The 21,802-nt window shown below is 35.9% G+C and overlaps 1 pseudogene; it reads right to left on the reverse strand.

Annotated features, from left to right (window-relative positions):
* Nucleotides 1–20,444: 20,444 nt before the first annotated feature.
* Nucleotides 20,445–21,320, reverse strand: LOC114517218 (annotated as a pseudogene).
* Between the last annotated feature and the right edge of the window lie 482 nt (nucleotides 21,321–21,802).

Below are 21,802 nucleotides of genomic sequence, written 5' to 3' on the forward strand. Positions count from 1 at the left end.
CAAACCCGTTAGTGTGACACATTTTGGATATAGCTCAGTACAGCCTATGGGAACTTGTACATTTCATATCCGTCACAGTGAAAAGTTTGTATATGAATTTTAGGCAATATAAAATTGGGGTATATTTCCGCCAAAGCCAGAGCCATTGTACACGCTCTTTTAACCCCCTATACTCACAAAATGTGGGGTTCAACTATATAATTTGGATTTGCAAGATTTAAGAGGAATTTGATATAAAGCGAGCTGCATGCATTGATTATCACGGAGTAAAATGATACAGTATGGTCGATAGATAGCGCATCTGCATGGTTAAACGACTGATCTAAATATAGCTACAGAAATTAACTCTCTTGGTGCTGGAGGATATTTAAAATGTTCCTGCACGTCTCTCCATTTTCTAGATATTTACATTAATATCGCAACATTCCCTCAGTTTCAAAAATCGTCCGGTGCCTGCGCAAGCTAGCCTTTTCAAGCACGCGCGTGATGTTTATCCAGAGCGTTCCAAAACTATTATTACGAAATATTGAAAACGACTGGCCAGTACAAATTTTACATATAGAAAAAATATTTGCCCCATAGCGGCATAGCCCACCTAATTTGAAAATGATTGATTCAGCAGAGCCTAGGATTTGACAGATTTAAAAATCATATTTTATATATATATCATTAAAAACTTATTTTGTCTGGAATCAATGAATGCGTCGTAGAGATGCGCACAAACTGCTCTATACTGCATAATAAACGATAGAGGACGACAGTACATTTTTTGCTTTTCCTCTAATCTTTTAAAATACGATAGCCATTACCTGTGTAAATTGGTATTTTGTAAGGGTTCCGTTGCTGCGTCCAACACGTCCAGTAGCAGCAATGTATACACAACGACCAGTTGCATGAATTAAGAATGTAACCTTTACGTGTTGCTTTTATAACTGTTCTCATGTGTGTGCAAAAGGATGTGCTTGAAATTGTTTAACTCGCAAAGGATGTTTACTTATATTAAAATAATTTAGGGCTGGACGTTTTTGCATACTTTAGATAGGTGATGTCATTACAGCTTATCATCAATGCCAAAAGAATCGAAGCACGCATAAAAGTCTTATTGAGATAGCTACATATGCGTCTGTACTAAAAATGAAGAAGTAATTACGTTTGTTTTACTAAAGTTTAACTCTTATATAGTATATGGTAAGCAGCGGTATACAACAACCCAGCCTAAGCTACTTGAATCAGTTCTGATTGAAGTTTAAAATCACTTTGAAATACTTGAAGGTCTCAAGATCGCAATTTAATTTGCGTAGGCGCGCTGATGGCTATGTAAAATGACAAAATTAAGATAATAACGCCGTGAGAGAGCATCGCATGCATGCATTCGCAACTTTTTAATGCAATTTTCAGAATATAAAAATAGAACGATAAATAGGTTATGAAGATAACTTTGAAGCAGCTGACATGCTTTTGTTTAAAGTTCTTATCTGTTCACCTTCAGCTAAAATGACCAAAATATCTGTTCTTCCGCACATGCACATGGTTGGATATAAAGGAAAAAGCGGCGTGTGTTATCCGGACATTGCCATTGTGATCGTTTAGTGGATTAAATTGAGCCGAGGCCAAGGTGTTGTTATATATTAAATGCAACTAGATTGTTAAAATTTCAAATACATGCAATAAATCATGTTTCACAACTTTCTTTGTCGCGATAGTGGTCGTGGTAATTGCATATTTAACACAGTATAAATGGTTTCTAAACTGTGATATCCGGCTTCATCTTGCGAGTTTTGCATTCCGTAGGTTAAATATCCTCACATGTATGCTAATAACCCTTTAAATTAAGCACGATAAAACAAGAATTGCTGAGTTGCGAACCTACGCTTATTGCGTCCCACGCTAAGACCATTAGAAGAGCTCATGTCATGCATTAATTGGATTGTTTATACGCTCAGTGAACTTAATAATTCATCAAGTTGATCGCCATTTTTGGGAGCCAAATTGAATGTTGTCATTGTTTGTTTGAATGTTGTCATTGCATCGGAAATTTATTCCTCTTTTAAAGAATAAACGTTTGAAACTTTGTAAGTTGTTTTACCAGCGATCTTACTCAAACTTAAAATCGGCCTTTACACCTGGAATTTAGGAAAAGAAAACGGTTTCAAGAAGGTCGAAACGTTTTTTTACACTTTTTCTTCGAGGGCGACGTCTTGTCGCGCCATCATTTGAAACATTTGCAACTTTTCACATGCATAAATGACACCTTCGTTCTTACTGCTGCTATCAAATTTATCAAAAGTGAGAACCAACCAGAAGACGTGGATTAGCAGTTTACTGAATATTTCAGATTGAAGTCTTTTCTTGTCAATGTTTGTTCAAAAACAAAAAAATTTACTCAATTCCTACACTTTGATGTTATCTGCAGTTAATACTCAAATCGGCTTAGCCGTCAAAGACTTCACTGAATCGCTACCTCAAGTTAAACCTTATTGATCTCGTTCTATTTGTCAAGAGTATATCGCTAAATGTAATTTATGAAGGAATTCAACAATCTTATGGAAAAACAAAAAAGAGCAGCATCGTTTGATCCCTGACAAACAAGGAAAAGGTTTTTTTTGGGCAGCCGTGTTGCAACTGAAAAATGCATCGTCATGCACTAGTCGCTGATCCAGGCGTTTGAAACAAGTAGATAAAAAAGTTCAGGGAAATGTATTATGTTGCATAAAGCATTGATTACAAGAAACACGAGATATATATATACACCGATACAGTATGAAATTATGAATAAAGAAATGGAGGAAAGTGCTGCAGAAAAAAATTGTCCAGAAAAGAGGTGCGTCAAGAAGGCAGGTATGCGGTTTGTATGTCAGAATTCAGTCGGGCTTGTCTGACGAGTCAAACATTCACGTTTGACATCCAACTTTTGAAAACATTTCTTGGCCTATTCTGTTAAAAAGGAAACGACGTCTCCGCAACGGAAACCTGCCTGTTCTGTTGAAATGAAAACACGAAGGTCCCGCATAATTCACAGTTTCAAAGAACTCTAGTTGTATCTGAGGTAATCCACTAAACTAGCAATGAATCAATGATTGCATCAAGCGTAAACTTGTCACATCAACAATTTCCTTTTTTGTATACTGGCAAATGATTTGACTTGTTTTAAGAATGAATCTCGCGAACGACATCGATATTGCATATCATATAGTATAATTTTAATCCTAATAGAGGACGGATGAACTTGGCATTTCCATGCTGTACTAAGCTACTTGACTATGAATTTATCATTACCATGTGTGGCAGGCTTTATTTTAGGGCAGGGAGTTGCCCATAGTAGCGCGTTCTATACAAAACTTCCTTTCATATGAGACGCTTTACACGCCAAGCTTATGACAGTTAAATGCACTTCTGACACCATACATAATACTATTTTTCTGCACTATTTTAATGTTACAACTCTAAAATGTACAAATGTGACGTTATACAGATTTTAAAAAGGGCGCCAGATATGTTAATCATACCGCATTTGATAAAACTTCTACTTCTCAAATTCTAAGGCTTTAGTTGAAAGTCAATTATCCGGAAATGGAGGCAACTCATTATAATTTTACCCTAGGTACAGGAAAATTATTTTGAAAGGAAACACGTGCATATGCGGGTAAATTCAACTTTTCACAAGTAATTCAGACAACATTTCAGACTCCTAAAGATTAAACAATAACGAATATTGAATCTATATAGCTAAAAGAGCGCTTTTAAAAAATTCTGCCCGTTATAGGTGGTAAAAACCATTGCTATGAATTTACTGACCTTTAATATTTTGTTCAAAGCTTTAGTTTCTTTTGTTGAAGAGATAGAAAGAAGTCCCACAACTCATATACACTAGCAAATGTTACAATCAGAGAGAACGGCGTGGTCAAAACGCTCAACTCTATGATGTGTCGTTGTCTGCATGAACTGATATTCCGAACAAGTAAACAGGCTGTATTTATAGGGTCAAGAGTCAGGAAGTATCCAGCTTGCCAAAATAAATCCTAAGTATTTTGATGGATGATTTTTTCGTGCTGAAAGATTATAATCACGCGCGCGGGTAGCTCCGAAATGCCAATGGAGAGATATACACGACCACTTCACCTCCATCTATTAATTTGTCGCCTCCGTTTCCGCAGTATGATAAATTTGCTTTTTGATACAATTTACGGCACGTTTTGCGTCGCGATTTTTAAGAAAGTGTTGAATCTTAAAAGCCTAAAAGCGTTTTTAGACGGTTAGGAAACCATTATCCTTTCTATATCTTTTGGTCTCAGAGCTTTCGGGATTTTTTTACATATAAAAAACAAAAATGGTTTATAGGTTCCCTGTTTATTCAGCGCGCGCAAACATAGTGGATTGTAAAAGTTGATCTTATTATTCTTATACACCATTTACAAACAAAATGCTTCATTTTTAGGGACGTTTTTCCCATTTCCCATTTTTCCGGTTTTTCCAACGCAAGAGTATGCGAAGATCGACGCTTATATAGTTGGAAAATAGTCTCGTCACTCGTGTGTCCGAGAAATGTGCTGCAAGCAAATATTATAATTGCTTAAGGCTAAGGTGGTATAGTATGATAAGTTGAGAGGTGTTATATGTTATTAATGTATACTCGCCGTTAATATGCCTAAAATTCAAATTCCTTTTTATAAATCTTATTTCTTGGGTTTGTTTTGATGCAATTGAATGGAGTTCCATATTTCTTCTGAAAGTTGAATTCTGAAGAGCTAGTTCACCAGATATATCTTCAATTAGGCTTTAAAATATTTTAAGTGCGTTTACCTAACCCATATACAGAAGAATTACAATCACGAGAACAATTCACTAAAAAAATTCAAACTGACCTAAGAAAATTTTAGAGCAACGCCATAAAAAGACCACAAATTGAAAGAGCGATGTTATCTGCCATGCAGGATATGTATAACCATGCACCTACGGCTTCAAAAGATCAGATTAGTGCATTCCTTTCAAGAGATAGTCTATTTTCGAAACCCTAAACTAACAGCACTTACGTTTGCTTCGAACTGGCTATAGCAATTAAAACTATCGGAATTTTCTAGAAGTTCTCCCGCGCAGAGTGAGATTATATATACGCATGCATGATTCCCACGTGAAATCGTGCACGGATAAAATCAGTCGTTTTAGCTGGTTGTAAATTGTTCATGCACCAACCGAAAGATCTAGTTTGTTTTAATCCAAGACAGATTTCAATAAGGTAATTGGGCTGGCTTAAAAATATATAAAAAATGTATATCGTTTATTTTTGTACATGCTATAGCTAAATTTATTTCAATTTGTTTGAGCCTGCATGAGTATATTATAGGACTCATGCAGGCTCAAACAAATTGAACAAAGCGAACACTGTATAAATTTCAAATTATAAGCAGGTTTTCCGTCAAATGCTGTTAGTTTAAATCCAATATAGAGATGAACTAATACAAGTATCTATAAATGCGTTTTTTCTCCTTTCATTCGCAGGTCTGATCCAATTTTAGGACAAATTGAGTGGAAGTATATTTATACAATGAGCTTATCATGATTTATTTCAGTTATGCCGACCTAAATATGTACGACCCTTTATAATGAGGCTAACTAGCTATAGATAGTGAATTTCACTCTTGGATATACATAAGGCTGAAAATTATATTATTATAGTGAATATATTTGTGAAGTACAAGTAATGGCAAGTAGCTAATGCATGGGGGGTCGTCTGTTTCTTGTTTTGTTCAGGCTATTTTTTCATTAAAATTTCTCCCCACTTTACTTCCGTGCTTTTTCACTCTCATGCATCGATATCCTATTTACTGTACTTCCTTGGCCATTCAACCTTATTAAAGTATCCTGGAAAATACGATACTAACAAATTATGTAAATAAAAGGCCTAAATCACGTGAAACAGCAAATATTGAAGATTCAATTTATAGCTATTCAAAATGCCGATTTACTCATGCACTCAGGTAAAACTTTAGACTTTATATATCATAAATGTAATAAACGTTTCTTCGCCTGAATTGCTTGAAATCATGACGAACGAGCAGCCGAGTGTCTCATTTCAGTGACATTATTATAGCTAATATATGGCGCGGTCACTGACCTAGCTTGAAATGCCTACATAATAGGAATCCTTGCACCTCATAAGTCATATTCTATATTGACAATCATAGCAACGAAATTGTGAACTATAGTATTAACGTTGGGTGATTGTTAATATATTATATAAATATTAATCACTGATTCTAAATAAGAAGCATGTTAGATTCATAAACTTTGCAGTGTACGAATGCAGCGCTGCGATTTGAAATTATTTTACTCGTTAATTGTCTTCTGATTTTTAATGCAAAATCTGGCGAATGTTTTATATTCATCTACAGAGTGAATGCGGTCCTGAATTTTCAATGCTGATTGGTCGAAGTTCTTGAGAAACATTTCGGGAAAGATAAGAAAAGTATACAAAAAGTCTCACCACATGCATGGTTTACGATTTAATGTCAAAGTTCTGAATCATTTCATACCATATTCAGTATTTCTATCTATATCCTACTAAAGAAAGATGTATTTCTCTTTATAACAACATTAAAGCTCACTAATGATTGTCGTTCTACCCAAATGTGTTTTTGTTTTTGCTTCATATCGATAATGACCAAAAGGAAGACGTCCTATGTAATACGATATTCGCTCACTGTTTAAAATGTACGATCATTTCATTTTGTTGATGTCGTTGCAAATACTTGCATGCATCTGCACGAAGAGAGGGGATTGACCTCAATTTTCTCAATACGATATGTTTAACTATATAACTATTTAACTATATAACTATACTATAATTATATAAACTTCATGTTGTTTAAGATGACCATGCAGTTTGTATTACATGCAGTTCAGTGTTCCCGCACCTCATTAGCGAATCCTTGCTAAAGAGTTAACTAGAATTAGACCTCTTATATGAATAAAATTTACTATATGCATGTAGATATTTGATATCACGCGATAATTAGGACGCGGTCCTTGTCATTTTCTACACTGCTTTGATCGTGTCTATGTTTAGAATTCCGTTTTGATTACTTATTTTTATATATCTCACGGCGTTGAAGTCAAAAATAGTCAAATTTAATAAGTCATATTGCGTTCCTATTAGGTAACATATAAAGATTTATCTTTTATTTTCAAAAAATCCGATAAATTCCAAACATATCAAATTATTCCTCTTATATGTAGTATTTAACCACAGAATGTTCTACAGAATGATCACACATGATCATTATCAAAACCGTTGTAACTATTTTTATTTCTGCAATAGTCAGAGTAATTGTCCTCGTCACAAATGAAAGGTTCGCCCCTAGCGTCTGTGTCACAGTCCTGTGAATACAGAAAAACAAAAGTAATCCTGGCTCGATGTTTCACCCGAAGGCCTGTTTTCGCGGACTTCATGTAGCGCGGCGACCACAGCGAAACTGTGGCGTTTCCTGCCTCAACACTCACGGCTACGACTAATGACTTGGAAAAAAATAAATTTGGCCTCGCTTTGCTATGATATGGTTGAAGAAGGAAAACCCTAAAGGTATTGTACTGTCTGGAACACATGCAGAAAAAAAATAAACTTGCCCCGCTCTTTAATCATTCCATAACAAAACAATCTACTGCACAGAAATACCAAACGCCCATGAATCACAAGTGAATAGATTCGAACTGACTATTGCATATTTTTGGAGTATACCTGGACTGTAAAACGTCAATAGCGCTATTGTTTAAGCTTCATCTCGTCCTAACGCTATGTAGACAGGTAGCGGCGGCGCTACGGTAGCGCCGATAATCTAAAGTTGTTTTTCGACAGATGATGTCCATACATGCTCCACATACCCCCATGTTGACGTGCAAATGCTATCATTTTCAGTAATTTTCTTACATTTTAAAGCTATCAAAAAGCAACATTTTTCGACAACGGAAGTAAAACAGCGCCTTTCAGCTAAATGGCTCTTCTAAATTATGTTTTGAATAAAAATCTATTTTAGGCAAAAACACGTTAAGCATGACGTAAAATGTTTAAAAAACGGAATAATTTCAATAATAGACTGGTCGAGATATTAATACTAAAGTCACTCCTCAGTCCTCAACACCTTTGAAGTGACCGGAATGATAAGGTTATAAGTACCGGGTATTTTTTTCAATTCTTATATTTCAAAGTTCCAAACTGCGCGTTTAATCATTGATTTTTTCGAATTTCTCATATCACTGTTCATATCCCTGCAATCTGATTGGCTGAGAACGGTACCTTTGGAGCAAAAACATGGCGAAAGTTTCATAAAATCTTTGCATAAATAGATTTCTCTTGAAAGTTCAAAGTTCCCCCCAGCTTAGTATCTCATAAGCAACAGACCTCTCTTTGTCGCTCGAATGATTCCGTTCACAACTCTATTCTTAGGCTTCGACATTACAAATTTGCTGTCATATATTTTTTTCAATCGAAGATTTTTGTGACCCTCGTCATTAAGACTGAAAAATCGATTACAAAATAGTAGAAAAAAGTACCTATATTCAGAGTCATACTCAGCAATTTACAACAGGAAACTGTTTAGTCCTAGACCCTAGCTGCTATGTTACTAAATATTTCTTATAAAAGACGAGCTTTTAAACACGCACGACTTAATCACCACTGCGCATGTCGACTGATTCAAGTAATCAACAGACATCAGAAATTATATTTTATGTTAGCTGTAATCCGCTGTAAATACCTAGCTATTGATTAACTGTATTTATTAATATTTATCAGCCAAATGGCTTGGTTCTGACGAGACTCAAAATCAGCAAATTAACTGACAGATCATTTCATTTTTAATATCTCCCACTTGGTTTATATATAATAAATTTTCACAAATCCTAGAGGTGTTAGAAATGAACAGGAAATACATTGAAAAGCGGCAAAATGAAAACCAGGATGTGCTGAGTGTATCAGTTGAAACGCATTCCAGTGGATATAAGCTACTCAGTGAATTCAAATATAACAAACCTGTTTAAGCCTATATATAATTTCACGAAAATAAGATAAAATCAAAACAACCGCCGGCATATAATCTTTAAGCTCACTCACACTCGATCTCGTTAAGTGTGAGATTTTAATCATTTTGTAACAATTCAACCATGGTATTTCCACTTGAACAAGCTTTGCTTTTGAGTTTTTACCTTTTGATTGAGAAAACCCTCTCAGTGATCAGCAAGAATCCATTTTCTGTAAAACACTTGATAAATGCGTGTGAGTGAGGTTGTATTTGGAATATCGGATAAATTTATGATTGACATGGTTTAACGGCTAAAGATAAGCGCATGTTTGGAATAAACTATGTATACGTTGGACATAGTTATATAACTGAACTATGGCCTACTAATTCACAGGCATGCAAGATTTTAGTTCCCAATATTAGCCGGTTTATTTTTTTCCTCACTGAGGCTCTATACACCTCCATAGTATCTTTCATCTTAATCAGTCGCAAGGTTCGCCCAAATAGGAACAGGATAAAAATAAAGAGAAATTTTACTCAGGAGTCTAACTTTTTCGTTATAAACTCGCAATAGATGACACCAAACTGACCAAAGGTGTATTATTCCCAATCTCCAATATTTTCGGTGTGATTTGTGTCGCTAAAACATTGTCTTCTGTTTACTTTCGCGCTGATGATAAACATGATAATTTATGGTAATTTATCCAGAGCGCTATATAATTTTATTAGTGATGTTTCCCGGGCTTTGCCTGTATTAGGATACTAGTCATAATACGCAACCTCAATACAACTAACTCAACCAAGGCCTTTTATTGATTGCGTATACTGAGGGACGGCCATATAAGGTAATCGGCTAGGAAACATGGCGAATACTTTTTTCTGGGTTTAAGCTTTTCCCAAACTTTTTTCTCAAACTTATGCCTCATTTTTTGGAAAGAAAATTGTAGAAAAATAATTAGATGTTTGAGTAGTCATTTTGTCAGAAAATGTACTGTTCGTGATATGGGTATATGCAACAAAAGTTGAAGAATACGGTTCATTTGCAGAACGCTAGCTGCGCGCATGGAAGTGTTTGATAACGGGCAAAACATGTTCTTCCGATGAATCGATTTTTTATTATCAAATTTCAGTTTTTAAAACTATAGCTTTTATCCCATATTTTTAGCAGCTTGACAGAATATCTATAGCTATAGTTAATCACGTCCAAAAATAATAGCGCTAATGCTAAATATATATGAACACTTCAATTGATATATGAGTGTATCACGCTTATTTACGGCATAAGTAGCTAACAATATCGACATAACGTTTAATTGCATGTTGTACTGCATGTACTTGATGATAAGAGTTAGTTTTATCGTGTAAGGTCACACTGGAGATGGTTTTATAAATTGAATGATCAGTGATTTCACAAAATATAATTCATTCTTTTCATATTAACTGCAACTTGTCATGACGTATATGATTTATCAGCCTGCCGAGTTTGAAATATTATGGAATCAAAATAAAGTTTTCCCAACAGGATTAAATTGACCTGAATTAGCCTAAACAACTAGAGCTAATCAGTTTAAACTACAAGCAATTAAATTAACGATGTAATCATCTAATATAAACCTTTGACCCCCGTGCGAAAAGAATATGAACAGTCTTAACTCAATGTGTTGTCTGTTTATCATTGTTAACTGCTATCGACAGCTGGACAACGTCTCGAAAGTTCTCTTCTTCCTGGTATTTTTAGAAGAACACATAGCAATCGCGTGGACAAATTACATAATCAAAATTATAGACTGTAGCATAAGAATTCAAAAATAAACCAATCTTAAAAGTCTCCTGAGCAAAATATAGCTTGGCTTCTTCAATCCCGAATGCATAGAAGACTAGTATTTTGCTATATCGTAACTATATCACGGAAATACAACAAAAAAACCCCACAGGCCACAATGCTATTAATGCATGACTTTATTAGAGCAAAGTAAAATATAATATCACCTCAGATCGTATAACTGATACATTGCATACGTTATGATTTTAAAAGTATTCTTATAATGTATAGTAAAAAAATGTTTATGATATCTATAGAAACGATTTTAAAACACGTGTAAAATATAATAGCCAAAAATATAGATGATGACGCAAGTAAGAAGTTTATCTGCTCTAAGCATATATAAATCCCATACATGATGCATCTTACCGCAGACTCGAAAACAAAGTAGCTATACCAGACTAAAAAGGTATCAGACTAAAAAAGTGTACAAAAAAGGGAATTAAAAGATAAGTAACAATCAGTCTGTGACATTACTTTTCATAAATCAGAGATTAATCTTATAAGCCAGATAAGAAGAACATCAATTACTTTTATTTGGCATAAATCATTATCAACCATCACATTCTTTTTCTCTCTCAACAGACCGCGGTCAATGAAACTGAAACATTCACTAAAGATGAGTGGGAAATTTCAAGCTGAACCCTAATTGATCTTCCAGGCAGAGTTGTGAAAGAATAAATATTTTGTTTGTCATTCTAACGATGCCGGGTTATGATAACTCTAATGGATGTTCATATGTGCCGATGAATGATATTATAAAACTTTCATCCTTATCACATAAATCATGTTCACAAGTTGACAGAATAAGTTACAATTACAAATGTCATGCTGCAGGACATAAATTGTTGACATGAATGTTCCATCCTGTTGAAATTTACATGAACACAACGGTGGAAATTTTGTAATTTGTCAGGGTGTTTTTGAAACTGGGAATTTGATGCCTCAGTTTTTTGCAGGTATACCAAAGAACGTTTAATCAATACTAGATAAAGTGTGAAAGATCGTGGATTATGTTTATCTATGGACTGACTGAATTCGTTATTCAATGTACGCCAATCTTATTGTGAAATAATTTTGTGTTCTTATTCGATAGTTTAGATATATCACTGTACGTGAAAACGCATTTTTAAAATTATCGACTAGATTACCAAGTTTAAAGACATTAACATATATATTATATATTTCTTATGAAGTGAAGACGCTCAAAAGTTTCGAGATATTCTTGTCATGTTTTTCCAATATGTTCACATGCAATCACGAATCATTAATTCGACATGCAGTTCAATATATGTTTAATTACCAAACCTATATAAACGGTATCCTTCTGAAGCAATATAGCTATATACTCCAGCTATACTTTAATTAACGGTTACTAAATGCGGCTAATTACGTGCATACATATTGTATTCTATAATTAACCATACGTTTATTTTTAGATGGCAGCTTCATAGACCACCAAGAAAGGTTAATTCACCACATTAAAAAATGGAAGTTCAATCAACTTGTTTATATCATGTTACTATTCCAACAATAATATCTTTTTCTTCCGTGACCCAAATTAAAACATCAAGTCAATGTTTATGCAAGACGATATTTTTAGGTCGCTAAAGAGTGAATACAACCGGATTTCCGCTGCATGAGTGCATGGTCTACAGCTCATCCCAAACTAATACGAACACATATGAAAAAAAACGCTAGTGCTGGCAACCAAGCATGCGCGGGTATGCCGGAAAACAAATATCTTTCCTAGGTTTTAATTATCTCTTTTGATCTGACTTTCCTGAGGCTTACCAGACGCTTAGACTTAATGTTTTCCACCTCTAAACGTATATATAACAAAACAAGTTTAAGAAATTGAACCCATTGATTAGTATTTGTTTTTTCAATACCCGCGCATGCTTGGTTGCAAGCTATTTCGATTCATGATATATTTATCAGGTAATATAGCTTTACAGTTTTCAATATTTCTTTGTTTGCAAACCACAAATGGAATTATTATTTCAGTCGACTTTTTTACCAAAAACGTCTGCTTTAAGAACTTTATCGCGCGTCACGCGTACCAGCGTACGGTATGTGTTTCGTAGGCTAACATGAACAATTTGCCTAAAGTATATATTCTAGTCTGCGGACTAAAATGTTGTGTATATAGCTCAATCTTAAAGAATTTTTCATTTTCATTAGCCTACTATTACTAAAAACGCGTAAATGTCAGTCTCAAACGTTTATGTTGCCATCACGTTTAGGGGCGGGAAACACTAAGAATGTTTCAAGATTTTTTTCACGATTTCAAGTGTCTTATATAAACCAGGAAAGTCAGATCAAAGGAAATTTGTTTATTCAAATGCTTGGTTGCAAGATATATTTGGATTCATATATAGTTATTTATTTAGACTGATTATATATATAGGATATAGTCTGAACTGCATGATCATACAGAAACGTGCCTTGTAGATATAAAATGTCAAAAATCGCAAAAAACAATTTGCCTATAAATCATACCCATCTTTCATTTTCCAAAAACTAGAAATTTAGAAAAGCGCCAATAAACGCGGAATTGAGATCCATAAAAAGATCAACGAGTTAGAATTTCGAATAACTTTTAAGCATGCATCGTGTTTTTTCTATCCATGCTGTAATGAAGTTAACGTATGCATGGTATATATAACTTCATCATGTATATTATTATTTCCACTATATAGTATAAGTCATAAGACTGAATATAACTAACCTCATACACCAGTTATTTTCCAACAAACTAACTTTGCCTTGAATAACTTCGAATGTAAGTTCATGCACTTTTAAATACAAGCCTTTAACTCTAATTACTCTAGATAGGATGTATTTATTTAAATATTTTTCTGTTTTGTCTTAATTTTTCATATACAAAAAAAACCTGAGGGGTTTTACCTTGAAATAATTGTATAGGACGTGTTTCTCAGACGCCATGCTATGCTACACGTTAAATAATCTATAGGGAACTATCACACGATTAAGTTAATTGGATGATGCCTCTTCACATGTGGCATAATGAAGTAAACAGGAACTCATCTTTTCATATATTTCTCTCCCATGGTTATAAGAAGATCGATAATTGTTATCCATAATGAAGATTACCTAGAAAATTATCCTAAAAAGTGTAAAAAGTATATAAAAAATAGACCGACCACACATGATGCTCAAAACCTGTCGACTATTCGATTAATTGAAGGAAAGACAGAATAAAGCTTTGTTTTTACTTCTCATATATTATATGATCGAGTACATCAGCTGTTTCAGAACACGTCAAGCGCATGCAACAAGGATCATTTTCTTCCTTCTTAACTATAATGCCTTAATATTCCAGTCACCTGATAAGGGTGAATACTTAAAACTTTTAACGATTATATGATAATTTCGTTTTTGTTAAATGATCTATATATATGTAGCTTAGTTGGATAGGAACAAAAGAAACGATATATACTTAATGTTCGGACGAACCTATAGCTGGTATATATATAGCCGAGGAGAAAATAACTTCTAATGGGGCAAAAATGGGGAGTGTCGAAACGTTGGGTGGTGTGAATGTAATCCTTATACGTGGTGACTACCTTCATTAATCAAACCAGAGGCCTGCAAAGTAGCGATAATTGCGATGGATAATTTGTGGCTATATATGTTATACTGTTTTAATTTAGCTCTCATCGGGTTCTTAAAATCATAAACAAAACAAATTTAAATAAACAAAACAAAAACTATTTAACATTGAACTGCACAACGCATTTTAGCCCGCAGGCTAGAATTTTCTTTAGGCAAATTGTTCATTTTAGCCTACGAAACACACCGCGATAAAGTTATTATAATCCAGACGTTTTGGGATAAGACCCTGCAACACTTATATCAAGGCGTATTCAAGAACAACACGATAGAAATCATGAGAGGAACGAAAAAAGCTGTGCAGTGTTGATTCTACAGAAGAAAGAAACAAATTTTCCACCAGAACACGCGTTAGTTATTTTAAAAATTCTGGAGGACGAGTAAAGCCGGTGTTGTGCATTTTTTAATGGTTTGCTATCAGCACAGTTGTTTGACGTCAGTGTTTTCTTTTGAAAGCATTAGCGTGTGGCAACATCCAAAATTTTCACTCATTTTTTTTATATGAATTTACGTAATTCAATGTAAATACTATAAAACTCACAAAACTATAAAACCCGGCCGCCTTCAGGCTACTGCATGTTGCTTCTAGATAGATTGGAAAAGACAATTGATGAGAGTCTTTTTGGAGAGAATATTCTATACAGGGGCGGAGATATGATGGGTGTGAAAGGGGAGGGTGAGGGGTGTGACACCCGCCAGCTCTTGTGAAATTGGTCTCAAAGACCGTCCGGAGACCTGTATGAAACCACGCGAGGTCTGCCCGCGGGAAACCTGTTTGGGACAAAAGATGTCGGTCGGGCTTAAACCCGAAAGATTGAAAAGATTTAAGTGGCTAACATGTGTACTATAACTTCAAAGTATCAGAAAGTGTAAATAGATAAATTTCTAACGATCAAGCATGCACACATGTATCTGCGTCATCCAATTGCTAAGAAGAAATTATATCTATGGCTGGCCAAAAATTGCATGCAGACTAATATTGTGATTTATTATAAAGTGTGAAAGGATTATTCAGGGTGAACATTTTCTTGTGTCAATTCGAGCTGTGCAGAGACGGAATCATATCACCACCCATGCATGAATGATGAAAAATTAGTTTCCTAAAGATATGAATACTGTAGAAAATAGTTAGTTTTTTAATTGAGTCAAATAAATAAAGAAATCTTGATGTAGATTCAATCAATCCGTCTTAATTATCTAATACGTTTTTGATTGTGTAAACAGGAAAAGGTGCATATCATTCATCAAGAATTTGAATTGAATTAAGAAATATTTTACGTTGTGTTAACAGCTTCCACCAGTTCGGATGATTGGCGCGAGGATAGAAAATAGTTGAACGTCGCAATGTTACACAAATACCACAACATTTTACTCGCTATACCCAAAATATCGGTAAATCATATTAGGCGAATAACAATCGAACCATGCATGTCAGTATATGTTGGAAAATATCTCTTACAAATGATGTACAATAAAACGTTACGTCATATGACAGATATTAATATAGTATCCATATAATGGCGTATATTATACAGCGGATCGATGTTATCAAATCTTGCTATCTTAATAAGCGTACACAGTTTCCTTAACACTGCGCATTTTTATTCGTTACTTGTGAAGAAAGTGCAAAACACATTTATAGTTTGCAATTATAGAATATTGAATGTGTTATGAGAGCCAGCAAAATGTTTGGCATTCTAACGTCGCTGAATACATGCAATATCTCCTGATTAAACAATAATCCTTGGCAAGGTCATATGTAATAGGACAGAAGGTGTGACAAACACAAAATACCGCCGCTCATTGATCATGCAACCACAGGAAAACAAACAGGAATGTAGAGACAAACATTGAAAATTGCAAGGCTGTCCTGCGACATCTTTGGGCGTGTTTGGTAATTAATGTCACTGATATTACACAGACCTCCGCAGGAGAGGTAGGTTTAACCTGCGTGTATTTGCCTATTACTAATATTCGTCCTATTTGCCTGAAAATAGGAAATATATATATATATACACTCAGATCTTTATATCAATTCATTTTTATTATCATCAGCGCAATTACCAATTAAATTATTAGACACCAATACTCTCTAATACTCCAGAAAATATTTTCACTGTATGCAAGGGTTTCAGGGATCATAAGTCAGGCCAGTATGGGGCCATGGGGGAGATGAACTACAGACATCAAGTTGTATAAAGTTATACGGTCAGCCGCTCAGGAATTTTGTATGACGGAAAAGGCTCTTATACTGTCAGACTCACAAACCTCATACAAAAATATTTTGTTTTGAAAATAAAACCGAAATTGTCGATGTCATGAGCAAAAAAGAAATATTATGATAAGACAATTAAAAAGTGATCAAAAAACGCAGAGAAGGGTGTGATAAGTATTTAAAAAATTCAAACACTTACACACCCTATATTCCTGGTATACGCAAGAAACATGTAGTGCAGGTTTTAGAAGATCTTGATGATATATAGCCGGAGTCTCGTGAGCGTTCATCTTGATGATCTCCTGAGCCCTCAAAATCAATCCAGCCAAATATTTCGAGAAAACTCAGAAAACTGAGAGATACTATACAATCTATACTATAACATGAGGAACAGCATAAATTTAGCATCCGTTCGTAAAGCTATTAGCCCGTAATTGAGTGCGGTTTGATCAAACAGACAAAAAGCATTCTAGTTATTCTTCACATGTTTTAACACAACAAGCGGGGGAGTCACCCTGAAGTACCTTGCGGTGTTTGCGATGACAGCTTACGACACGAAGGATGTTGCTAAACATTTCTTTCCTGTTTTAAAAATATTTACTTGATAAGAATCACCATGCCAACAGTATCATGCCTTAAAAGATTCTACACAAATTATAAGCTTGTGAATTCGTCGCATACCTTAGCTGGTTGTCAAACCGAAAAAATCTAAATTCTTATATCGTTCAGAATCCAGTATAGTGCATGTCCGCTTTTGGTATTTAACATATATTAGGATATTTAGTTATGTTTCATGTCAAGAAGCATTTCAATAATAATTTATTCTTCAATGAACCGTTTGTTTTCAGAAATTAAGCCGACTTCGACTAGCATTAATTTTCCTTTCTTGGATTAATCAAATTTCTCAAAAAAGAATGCGAATCAGTTTTCAACCATGAGTAGTAGTTCTATCGATTCTATATAGAGGAAGTTTTTAGTAAGTGACCTTGACTTGCCTTCATATTCGCTCACTCCCCGAATAAACGTCGTGGTTTTTCTGCGATGAATAATCACTAAATTTTAAAAAGATTTCCAGCGTTATATCGCATTCACAATATTGAAAACATTTGAAATTGTCCTTAATATGGGATCGACACCCTAAACGTGCGAGTAAAGGAAACGTCTGACAATTGCAGAGAAGGTTGATATGAGCAACATTGGACCAAAATTTTGAAACAGTCTATACAGACAAAGCGGAGCGTCTTGTTGGTTTTAAAAGTTTCTTCCTACACATGCAGATACGTGCCAAGGTTACTGGCAACTGTTTTTACTTTGCCATTGAATAATAACACAAATATTGACGTCATATATTAGACAGGGTTAGTCTGCATCACTGCATGCATGTGAATTAAAATTAGCAATATTCAATAGAATTCATCAAAGTAATGCATCTTGCATTATAGCTAATTTGAGCATTTGAAATTATGAAATATTATGGCCATGTCGCAGCCATGAACAGTGCAAATGAACAGTAAAAATTCTACGAACGTCCCACGCACGAAGTCTGCATGTATTGCAACACAGGCTCAATCCTCGGCGTCAGTTATCTATGTCTCAAATATTGACTAAAACAACATTTATATTTATAAGAAGTATACCTGGTCGCATAATAAATATTTTTCTAATGCTTTCGATTGAAGTTAAACATGCAGCTCCCTACAGAGAGACAATCTCAGACAAGTTTATCGAGACAGAAAAAAACCAAATCATTTCTTGGACTGTTGAATAAAAACCTAATTTTTATCGTGAAATAGGGATTTAAAGAAAAACCCCAAAAAACCCGTCCGTGATTTGTTTGTTTTACACTTCGATCAGCGCCCAAAACTTTGACGAACAAAGCAAACATTCGTATTCTTGCATAAACATTTGATACGGAGAATACCGGCGACAAACCACACAACTTAATCGGAAATTTCATGCATAAACTCGCTGCAGACAGAATGTTCGACAAATAAATATTGACATTTTTGTCTCATTAGAAACGATAACCAACCATTTTTGGTTTTCTTCCAGTCTCCTTTTGACAAGCCTCTTAACTTTATCAATATTTCGCAATCATTTATTCAACTGATGCAAATGCGAGTTTTTTCCTCACTCTTTTATCATCCGGGCTACCTCTAACAAATCGAAGATTGCCTCCTGCATATCAGTCAAAAATAATACATCGAATTAAGAATATATATCTTAAATAGCGAAAAGCAAGGAAAACAGCTAGCTATACCTATAGGTAGACTCCCAAGTAACAAAATAAACAACCAACAATATTCAGAACTATAAGAAGCGAACAGTTCTGGCAAGTACAACTATAACTACAGAATCAGAACCAACAGTACGAACAGTCAGCAGTAACCAGAAAAAACCACCGACAGTCAGCATCAACCAAATCAAACCAACAACAGGCAGCAGCAACCAGAACGAACCAGCAACAGACATAAGCAACCACGTCGTACCACCAATAGCCAGCAGCAACCAGAACGAACCACCAACGGCCAGCAGCAACAATACTCGTACCAACAACGGCCAGCAGCAACCAGAACGAACCACCAAAGGCCAGCAGCCACAAGAACGAACCACCAACGGCCAGCAGCAACAAGAACGATCCACCAAAGGCCAGCAGCAACCAGAACGAACCACCAAAGGCCAGCAGCAACCAGAACGAACCACCAACGGCCAGCAGCCACAAGAACGAACCACCAACGGCCAGCAGCAACAAGAACGAACCACCAACGGCCAGCAGCATCCAGAACGTACAACCAACAGCTAGCAGCGACCAGATCGTACCACCAACAGACATCAGCAACCAGAACGAATCGCGAACAGCCAGCATCAACCAGAACGAACAACCAACGGCCAGCAGCGACCAGAACGTACCACCAGCGGCCAGCAGCATCCAGAACGTACAACCAACAGCTAGCAGCGACCAAATCGTACAACCAACAGACATCAGGGACCAGAAAAAACCACCAACAACCAGAAGCATCGTTTGGCTGGTAAAGATGGAATCGTAATTATTGCAAAACATTTAGTAAACTAAGCGGTTCCGTGATTTATATTGAGTTTCCTTTCGAGAATGATGACTTTTTTTGACGTTAAAAACCAACAAGGATTGTTTCAAAACACTAAAATTTCTAAAAGAATATCAAAACACTAAAATTTCCCGCTAAAAACACTTAAGAAACGTTTAGGCGTTTAAATCTTGTCATTTCCAAGCGTGTGCCTTATTAGTCGTTTTCTATGCATATGCTTGTTAGAGACCGCCTCCCGAGACCAGGAAAAGCTTAAATACGTTAAATTTATCTTCGCTCTCAGGGCTAGCCACTGTAGCTGATTCGTCTATGACGCGCTAGGCGTGTGGCAATGCATACTCTGTTTCTCACTGAGACGTAACGGTTAGGTGCACATACATCATGGTCTGGGGGCCGTAGTGCATCTCCCCCTTAGACGGCCGTTAAGATGTGAGTTATGGGGGGGAGTTCTTCCTATAGCAACTGTCCTTGCACCTTTCGCAGTTGTAATCATGTTGGTATATTGCAGCCGGTTGTATCACCAGGTTAGATTGTGGCATGAGCTGGATGATCTCTTTTGGGTGTTTTTAGGTTCTTTCCAAAATTTTTTTTTTTTTTTCAAATTTTTCTTTTACATACAAAAAACACTATTATTAAACATATATGGATCCGATATGGTTCGAAAAAAAATTATATCGACTAAAAACCACCTCAATTAACCCCAGAATACTCTCCCCAGTCTCTGCATGACAGAGTCTCTGAATTAAACAATACCAGAGATCATTCATAAACGTCAAACATTTGTTTTATTAGATCAGCATCTTCGTCAACCTTACAGCAGTAAAACAGCGAAAAAGACATTCAGACAGTCAACTCTGCATTCTCGTTATTGCCCTCGGTCCTAAGAACTGTCAATCAAAAGTCTGGATAAATCTCCTGGCTTTCCCTGCGAGTTTTCAAATTCATATTTCAAAATATCTGACATTGATAACAACTCAAGATTTTCTACTAATTGTGGACTTGGTTTTTCAATAATACTGATCAATGAGACAGTTTGAACGAAGACATCAGCGACCAGATTGTACCACCAACAGACATAAGCGACCAGAACGAACCACCAACAGACATCAGCAACCAGATTGTACCACCAACAGACATAAGCAACCAGATCGTACCACCAACAGCCAGCAGCAACCAGAACGAACCACCAACGGCCAGCAGCAACCAGAACGAACCACCAACGGCCAGCAGCAACCAGAACGAACCACCAAAGGCCAGCAGCAACCAGAACGAACCACCAACGGCCAGCAGCGACCAGAACGTATCACCAACGGCCAGCAGCATCCAGAACGTACAACCAACAGCTAGCAGCGACCAGATCGTACCACCAACAGACATCAGCAACCAGAACAAATCGCCAACAGCCAGCATCAACCAGAACGAACCACCAACGGCCAGCAGCGACCAGAACGTACCACCAACGGCCAGCAGCATCCAGAACGTACAACCAACAGCTAGCAGCGACCAGATCGTACAACCAACAGACATCAGGGACCAGAACGAATCACCAACAACCAGAAGCATCGTTTGGCTGGTAAAGATGGAATCGTAATTATTGCAAAACATTTAGTAAACTAAGCCGTTCCGTGATTTATATTGAGTTTCCTTTCGGGAATGATGACTATTTTGACGTTAAAAACCAACAATGATTGTTTCAAAACACTAAAATTTCTAAAAGAATATCAAAACACTAAAATTTCTCGCTAAAAACACTTAAAAAACGTTTAGGCGTTTAAATCTTGTCATTTCCAAGCGTGTGCCTTATTAGTCGTTTTCTATGCATATGCTTGTTAGAGACCGCCTCCCGAGACCAGGAAAAGCTTAAATACGTTAAATTTATCTTCGCTCTCAGGGCTAGCCACTGTAGCTGATTCGTCTATGACGCGCTAGGCGTGTGGCAATGCATACTCTGTTTCTCACTGAGACGTAACGGTTAGGTGCACATACATCATGGTCTGGGGGCCGTAGTGCATCTCCCCCTTAGACGGCCGTTAAGATGTGAGTTATGGGGGGG

Source organism: Dendronephthya gigantea, unplaced genomic scaffold, assembly GCF_004324835.1.
Source record: "Dendronephthya gigantea isolate DGI-Jeju-01 unplaced genomic scaffold, DenGig_1.0 000000F, whole genome shotgun sequence".
In the NCBI taxonomy this organism is placed as follows: Eukaryota; Metazoa; Cnidaria; class Anthozoa; order Malacalcyonacea; family Nephtheidae; genus Dendronephthya; species Dendronephthya gigantea.